At 41.8% G+C, this 8,736-nt stretch overlaps 1 non-coding gene across 1 annotated transcript; it reads right to left on the bottom strand.

Moving 5' to 3' along the window:
* Positions 1-486: 486 nt before the first annotated feature.
* On the bottom strand, positions 487-594 carry LOC147800550 (U6 spliceosomal RNA). Its single transcript, XR_015428191.1, has one exon. It is a non-coding gene; the product is annotated as a U6 spliceosomal RNA (small nuclear RNA).
* Positions 595-8,736: the final 8,142 nt, after the last annotated feature.

Raw genomic sequence — 8,736 nt, 5'->3', positions numbered from 1 at the left:
CCCGTATCTGACTTCACACTGAAATCGAAGGTCGCCTTGACCGAAATGCCAGGCTATGGAGAATATAACATGAAACATGCTCTCAGTGTATCCACTTGCAGTATTGCCCACTGGATATGGGAAAAGCCTAATTTTTGAGATTACATTTGAGAAAACATCCGGGCTCTCAACTTGTCACCTAGGCTGACTGTCATATCTATTTATATCCGTGGGCGCATGCCTGACCAAAGATTTTTTTTATCAATAGTCGGCAGGGAACCAGACTAATCATAAGACTGATAAGAAGGCCACAGTTAAGTTAAAGCTTTCCCTTTGAGGTTCTAGCTGGGCTCATATCCAGGGCCAACCCACAGCGAGAAAAATTAAGGATGATGTATGCGCACCGCGGAAATCATCCAGTTCACACTAACGTCTGGGACCGAAGCCTTATTTCTACCTCCATGGTTCAGCCTGGCTTTTGGCTGTGGGGGCGAGGCACTCTGGAGAAAAAATTTGGAACGCTTCACGAGTTTGCGTGTCATCCTTGCGCCAGGGGCCATGCTAATCTTCTCTGTATCGTTCCAATTTTATTATATGTGCAGCTTTCGCTGGCACATTTCTTGTTTGAACATACCTCGCTATTATATGCAACTTTTAAAAAAATTTCTCTATCACGGTTGGTACAGCCCACCGGCTAGACACGGACATTGCATATGCATGACAAACGTTTGTAAAACGTTTCAATGCTCAGCCCCCGCCTCCTGTGTGCCGAAGGTCGACCCGTGTCGAGTGCACGTATAACCAGCCTATGATTAGACGTGAATCAAGTCGGACTTACGTTGCTCACTGTACACATACAATACACGGTCGTCGCGCTTGGCCGGCCGCTCGCCTTTCCGCAATATCCGACGTCAACATCAAAGATTGTGTACAACGTGTGCCACCAGCTGCAGTCATTCGGGATGTATGAATGTTTCGCACGGTAACGGTACAGATGCGCGTACACGTACCTTTAACTATCTGTATCCGTTAACAATCTACCCGTTTCGCGAATTCATGATTTCCGACAACGGTAAACACCGCAGAAACCGACTTTTTGTACATGTACACTAACACTTTCGTATTCGAAAGATACTGAAACTCACAAACCCGTCCGGTATATGTTAGCTATTCATTTAACTTTCTCTCCGATCATGAATACATGGAGAATGTAACACAGATTAACTGGACATTTGAATTTTTACTACGCGAAATTTGTAGAGATACCCTCATCCGTACCGTGTTTACGTTTAGCGGATAGTGACCTGCGTGTTATTATGATACGAAACCACACAAACTACATCCCGTGGCCATTCCATATCTGCCGTCGCGGCCCGTCGCGCATTGCCCGTCTAATTTGGAGTATACAGCAGATTTCATCATAGGTATACCCGCCCTCAAAATAACGTTGAATCAGTTCGTCTCTTATGAAAAATATTAAGGAATCAAACATTGTAAATAATATATTATTAACAATCAGTTCTGTGGGACATCGTGCAGGGACAGACAGAAATATTACATAGGCTATAGGCCTAACGTCAGGCCGTTAACGAGTAAAGTTACGTCTAGAGTAATTAAGTTATCAAGGAAAACAATCTACCTAACAAAAGTCTATTTTGTTAATTTATTTATGCAACAAAAATGGTATTATTTCATATACACGTCACTTTACCGATGTCAGTTTTAAAAAATGAAAGGATATTACTTCTTCTTTCAAGTGGAGTTCGGCGCAACTGCAAAAACGAATACATCTTCTGGTTCTACTGCTAAAATGTGAGTCAGACACGATGGATCGATCGATTAAGTACATGTGAAACGATCAAGAGTCAAAGTTAACAATACCACTGCGCAATCGTGACAAAAAAAACACGGGCGACGGAAAATGGCATGTTTGGAACTGGTAAATGGCAGAATTCGGACACAAAAGGCGACGGACGACGGGCGACGGCAGATATGGAATTCCATAGTCTGGCGCGCCAAACAGTGATATGTTTTGTTCTCTACCGCATTCTTTTCTTTTTTTTCGATTTAGAAACAAAAATGGATAACTGAAAACAAGTCGTTTTTCGTTTGTCAACGAGAAAAAGAAAAACTGAAAAATGAGTCGTTCCTCGTTTTTCCATTTGAAACGCAAACTAAATTAAAATAACCCAGAAAGTTTCTCAGTCTTACTATATTTAAAAAACAAAAAACAAGAATCAGTTTGTGTTCCCGTTCAGTGTGAGAACGAATAACAAAATAAATATATCGATACAGAGAAAAAATATAAAACATGTCCGTTTTTCATTTGTAATGTAAGGTACGTCTTTAGGCAATCTTGCAGGTCGCTGAAGTAGATGAATTAAACATGGTTGAAACAATGAGAAGATGAATTCGTCGTTAATAAAGTAAAAGGACGAGCAAAGCCCCCGAATTTTTGACAAACAATGTCCGAGGAAGTGCGCTGGTGATGCTATCCACAAAATAATATAAGCGGGTATAACTTGCTTCGTTTTGCTGAGTTCCCTCATGCATCACAATAATTCTAAAACAGTTACTCAGTTTTCCTTCATAAAGGTGCCTTTTCATTTGAACGTTTTTCTGGTGCGTTGCGTACACGATGCGTGCATGCGTTCCTTTTTCAAGGACAAAAATTGCCGTAATTATATTATAGGAGCGTTTTTTTACGGATAAATTAGAATATGGTAGGACACCAGGAGCCTAGCTACTTACAACTACGCCTCTTAGATCCAGAAAAGCAAAATTCAGATTAAAATGAAATTTTTGAGGATTCAGAACGACAAATACATTTCTTTCCTTATTAAAAATTTTTCGTTTCCAAATAGAAAACGAGAAACGACTTTTTTCGATTGCAGTTTGCCTTTTTAAAATTGAAAAGCAAAAAAAACTTTTTTCACATTTTGTTTTCAGATCGAGAAACAAATGATGAAGGAAACGTAACGGATCTTGCTCGCGACTGAGCAACATTGCGTGGCTAACAATTATATGAATGCTTCAGCAACAGTTTCACGGATTTTGCACAACGCTTGGAAGCGAACACAGCCTAATTCTTGAGCACTGATCGAAAGCAATGTATTCCAGTTCAGCCCAGCCGCACCAATACGACTCATTGTGCGATGCAGCAGGCAGTGTGAAGAGGCAGGTAGACGTGCTCTGATTGGCCTGCTACTTATTTACCGAGTTGAAGCCATGACATGTACATGTAATGCATATATATGTATTGTCTATAGTAGTAAAAGTACATGTACACTACACCCATCGACTGTCATTTACGGTCATATCCATGAACACGCACTTCTGGAATTCAAGTTAAATCATTTACATCTCATTATATCTGTCATCGCAGCGTGTGCAGAAAGTATTATTTATTACATTGCATGTTATTGTATGCATGGTGCAAGGTCAGCCAGTGACCTAGCAGTCTGGGTCCATGCAGGAATCAAAAACATTCCCAGGCGTTGGCGTGAGGTCTGGAGTGTTCAGTGATCACGTCGTGCATGCACAGCCAGAGGGTGAACATTCCCAGGACGCAGGGAGCTGAAGAGCACACGCAATAATCTGTGCACCTCCATAGCGGCGGGTAATGTATCCCTAAACCGCTTTCATGGAGAGTGAAAGGGAATGGCAGTTGTGAAGTGCTTGGACGAGGTTTTCCTTTTAACTTCACATTTCTGTGTACATGTACAACTTGTGCTTCCTGAAGACTTGGCGGCTGCTCGTTGAAGCATATTGTGCTATGGTTGAAGCCACGTCTGAGGACTGGGTCAGCCGTATTGCTTGGGAAGGATATAAGTGAGTGAGCATGAGACCTTGTGACCAACCAGACGAGGAAAGATGCATTTTATTTCACTCGGCAATCACATCCATGGATGCTCATTCTTTGCTTTATAGCTCCCCGGCCACTGTTAGTGGCCCATAATGCTGACTGCTTCGTGCTGAAGACGTATTGTGTCAGGACAAAGGAGATTTCATTGATGTCATGATGAGGAATTGAAGGACACTCTATGGTGCAACCACGTGTAAACTTGAAGGCTACGAGGGACCATAGGCAGTAGAGCAAGGAACAGACGGAGACAACTAGAACTGCGTCGCTCTGAAGCTGTTCCGCAAAGGACATGAAAATGCCGAGAGGCAAAAGGAAGAGCGAAGCAAAGAAAGGCGGTGCCAAACATCTGGGGTGCCTTGGGCACCCATCTGTTGACTCGCGCCAAGCGCAAATGGAAAGCGATGGAAATCCTACCGAGAAAAGATCGAATTTCGGGGAGGATGAAATCTTCTTTGACGCCATCGAAGACCCAAATCGATATGGAAGCGGATGCCGCGCTTCTGCTGGGGCGCCCTCAGTTGACAGGACTGAGAGCTATGACGGCATCGGCGAAACTGTATCAACGTCTCGAGTGATGAAACTCGAGAAAGATGTCACTAGGAGTACACCTTATTTCCCGAAATATTGTTTACGCATTAACAGATACAGCGTCGGCACCCAAACCACACCCGTAGATGGTGAAGGTGAAACACAAAATAGAGTGGCGACGCTTCAGTGGGAAGGGGTCTATCCGGAATACGAGATGGAAACATCACTTCACACCGAGAATTTCTCCTCCGAGTCTGATGATGGGGAATACAAAGACGCAAGGGAGAATTGGACTGACGATGTCCGAGTGGTGCAGCAGGGAAGCTTGAAAAGGGAGAGACCGAGGGTTTGGCCTAGAAGTTGCAAGAACCAAAAGGTCCAGGTCTCCTTCCCAAAAGAAGCTCACAAACAGAAAAGTGGCTTTCGAAACCGCCACAACGAAGAATTCGAGAGCGAAGGGCTTCCTCGTCAGCAAACTACAGCTGATCCAGTCCAAGTGGAGCACGAGAGTCCGTCCTGCTGTGCATGCCTGCTGCTTATAATCTACTGGCTTGTCGTGGTGCTCTTCATTTCATTCTTGCTGTCCTTGTTCCTCACCATCTTCCTCCTGTTCTCTCGAAATCACGGTCTGGGTATTGGGCCTGCCTTCCTGTACTCGGATGTGGATCTCATCAGGAATCAAGTCAATCCGTACTTGGACCTCCGTCATACGGGCCCTCCTCCAACATAGACCAACCATAAGTTTGAGATATATTTGCAACCATACGTATGAAGCCAAACCACGGTGGTTGTGTTTGTATTGCGCCTGCCCAATGTGTATTAGACTTGCGTTGCAACCGTTAGTCGTTATATCAATAGTAAAACACCATCAATTTGTGTGAATTGCGGTAGTCAAGCGGTTAGGCATAATGGTTTGTGATGCATGAGGTGTGGGTTTGAATCCCGGGTCAAAATTGTGGGCAGGGAGGTTTTTTTTAAAAAAAGGAAAATAAAGCCCGAATGTTATAGGAGCCTAATTTCACACGTGAAGTTTTAATGGTTGGTTGAGCATCTAAATGTCATGCATTGTGCGTGGTTGTGAACCGTGCTTTGGTTTCATAGGTGTGATTGCATATATAGCTCATAAGTTTGGCAATTTTAATTTGTGGTTTCTTGAAGTTCATGGACTGCTGCAGGCCGGTAGCGAAAGTCATTTGGACGACCTGCCACCTGGGCAGATATTTTCATTAATAAATGAAAACTTAATAAAAATGGATAAACGCATTCAGCTATTCGTGTACTTCATATTTCAACAATCGAAAGCAACCATGTTTAACTGGCCCCTTCCTGGACAGAATTAGGACACAATTTGAATCATGCATGCATAATTACTGTTGAAAAATGCAGCCCCCTCTCCTAATCCCCGTGGCATAATACATGTAAAAGTGTACAGTAGTGTGTAATGTGTTGTGTGTAATGTGTTTACTAATTACTGTTTCAGTCTGAAATATATTTTGCTACATGAAGTCGGCTGAACATGACTCTTTAAAAAAATTGTAATATAGTCTTTAATATTTTATCGATTATTTTCCACAATACTTGCAAATTATTATTGCATATTTTTGTTTCAGGAGAAAATGACGCATTGTACTTGATTTTAAACACAAAATATGTACATGGAGCAGTTTTAACATTTATAAATTTTTATCTTGAAACACTTTCCTTCAATATAATGTACTAAAAACCTAAAAGGCATGTAATATTTTTAAAAGCTTTGTTTTTAAATGCCTCATCCAATTCTGCAGAATGCTGACAAGCAAAATTTGACAAGATATATAGTGCACAAGTCTCTTTTCGTATTTTTGTTGCATCAATTGCCGTGTCCAGCTCTGGATCGGTGTAAAAATGGCATAATGATAATGCGCATGGCGTCATGTTGGCTTGTGAATACATGTAATTCAAGACACAAAGTATCAAAATCAAGTGAATTGGGACCACTTGGTTGGGTTGTAGCTGTATGGTTACACGTACATGTACATACCGCAGCCAAGTTAGGATGCTTCTGCCGAGGTTAATTAAAATGTCTCTATTCCCTGCAATTGGTTGAATGTTGATGATTCTGAGGAAAACAATTCCTCAGTAAAGTCAATAATTTTGCGAATATTCGGAACGGCTGATCTTGGAACGCGTTCCTGGTCTTGCATCCTTTACTGGTCCGTGTGAAGGTTAGTACATGTACTGTATAGTCGGAGATACTATACTCGTACGGCCTCTCGCATGAACTCCCTACCTGCAGAATAGATATACATTTTGCGTTATAAATAAAAATTCACAGTTTAAGTGAAATGTGACTTGTCTTTTCTTGTATATTGTAGCTAGCATGAACCTTGAGTACTCTTTTTAGCCTTGGGTATAAGCGATATCTTTTTTTTAATGTAAGCATTTCCGTTCAGCCAGTTGCGGTTTTCGGCCAAACTTAAAACTTCCAATAACGGATAGTGGGCGTCGCCGAGGGCATCCCGGTACCTTAATTTTCCCACCAATAGTAGACTGTCAAAAATCAGTGTTGGGATCAATGCTGAGACATTTTCATGAAGAAATGACTTCGTCTTAGCGAACAGACTGCCCTCAGTGGCAATGTGCCAAAAAATAAAAAATATGCACTTATCCTTTAAGTGGTTTACAGCAAACATGTCAATCAACTGGCGGCGCTCTGTGGTTAGAGTAATATATAAAATCTGATTGTAAAGTAGTTATTTGTTGCCTAAAATATATCGTTGGAATCAATTTTTAAAAGCAGGATATAGTTAAACATTTTCATCAGAAGGAGATAGCGAGTTACGTTATACATGTACATGTATTATCTTCCACATGCAAGAAGTTAGAAGTTTCACGAACGCCCCCCCCCCTTCACTCTCGGGTTAGGGAACGGGCCTTGGGTCTGTCCAGCGCTGTCTAGCTTGGGATACCGGGACTATGTGCAGAGTAGCACAATGCGAATAGCAACAGATTTTCAAAAATGAGGACACTGACACAAAACCTGCCAGAAGCAAACGTGGGCATTGCAATGAGTCGAAGTTCGTGATTTGAATTATCACTAGGTGAATGCGTGTAAAGGCCCCCTTTTAAATGGAAGAAAACTACCTGGTCTCACTTTTCTGAATAGTTTCCTGACAAGTGAGGGAGCTGTTGCATGGTGAGGTGCCATTGAGAAAAGAACACAGCCACCGTTGGGTCTCAGTCTGATCAAATGTTAGACCCAGAACTTGCCCATTGTGCGGATTTGCTCCTTGGCCTTCACTGGTACTGAAACAACGAACCATCAAAGCAAACAAGAGTTACGGCAGCAAAATGTCAGAAATTCAGGAAAATTATAGAAGTTGCAACGCTGCGCTAAGGTTTCTGCCCAGAACGACCTGAGACTTTTGCTCGTTATTAGACCGAAATGTGCAAACTTAAGCATGAAAATTTTAAAGGAACCAGAATGCTGTAACGAAAATTTCAAAATCATGTTATATGGGACACAAAAGAAGATTGACAAGGGCTGCTTTAAAAATTACATTGCCTGGAGATAGATCCTTGAATAGTGTTCCTAAATTCATAGACTGTTCGGGGGCGGATCCAGAATTTGTTTTTTGGGGGGTTAGGGAGTGGATTTTTGTTAACGTCTCATTTTGCGGACAAGTGGAAACGATAATGAAACATAATACATGACAAATTGTTTAGGTATTGATGCACCTAATTTTTAAACCCCCCCCCCTTTTTACCTTCTTTTTTGATCTCAGAGCCCGGGGGGGTCGGCCCCCAACTCCTGTCCGGATCCGCGGCTGCTAATATTTTACTTAGTTGCTAATTTTAAGTCTGGATCAAACAGAACTCTGAAAATTGTGTTTTGCAATGCCAACTTTCTGCACATATTACAAAAGAGTTGGGTTACCAAGGGACCATGTGAGAGCTTGTCCTATTGTATTTCATCATCTTTTATTTACTTAATTTACCTTTTCATTTATTTAAACGGATATACACCAGGAATGACAATAGCCGGCACTCGATCGAAGTGTTTTGCCTCAGGATGTTCTTTCGGTGCTTATGTCGTCTAATCTCTTTTGGACAATACTTGAGCCGGTCGCTGTCGATATATTCGATTTTTAGCTCTTTCCAGTTTAACCTTTTCAGTACCCTGCTGTTTTTTGTCACGTTTTAGACCGCAGGTCGATATATCACTATTGTTTGAGGTTGAACACTTTACAAATGAATGCATATGCACAATCATTCAATCTTCAAACTCCACTTTCCCTCACAACTCATGCACAAATCCTTCCCCGTTCTGACCTAACTTGGCCTACGGCTGTTTCTCATGACATCGATACAAAGAACCTGTTTCC

The sequence above is a fragment of the Acanthaster planci genome, linkage group LG01 (genome assembly GCF_054643075.1).
Source record: "Acanthaster planci isolate LZ-2023a linkage group LG01, COTS_SCS, whole genome shotgun sequence".
Classification (NCBI taxonomy): domain Eukaryota; kingdom Metazoa; phylum Echinodermata; class Asteroidea; order Valvatida; family Acanthasteridae; genus Acanthaster; species Acanthaster planci.
Note: the sequence above shows the minus strand (reverse complement) of the source record. Positions and strands in the feature narration are given on the sequence as shown.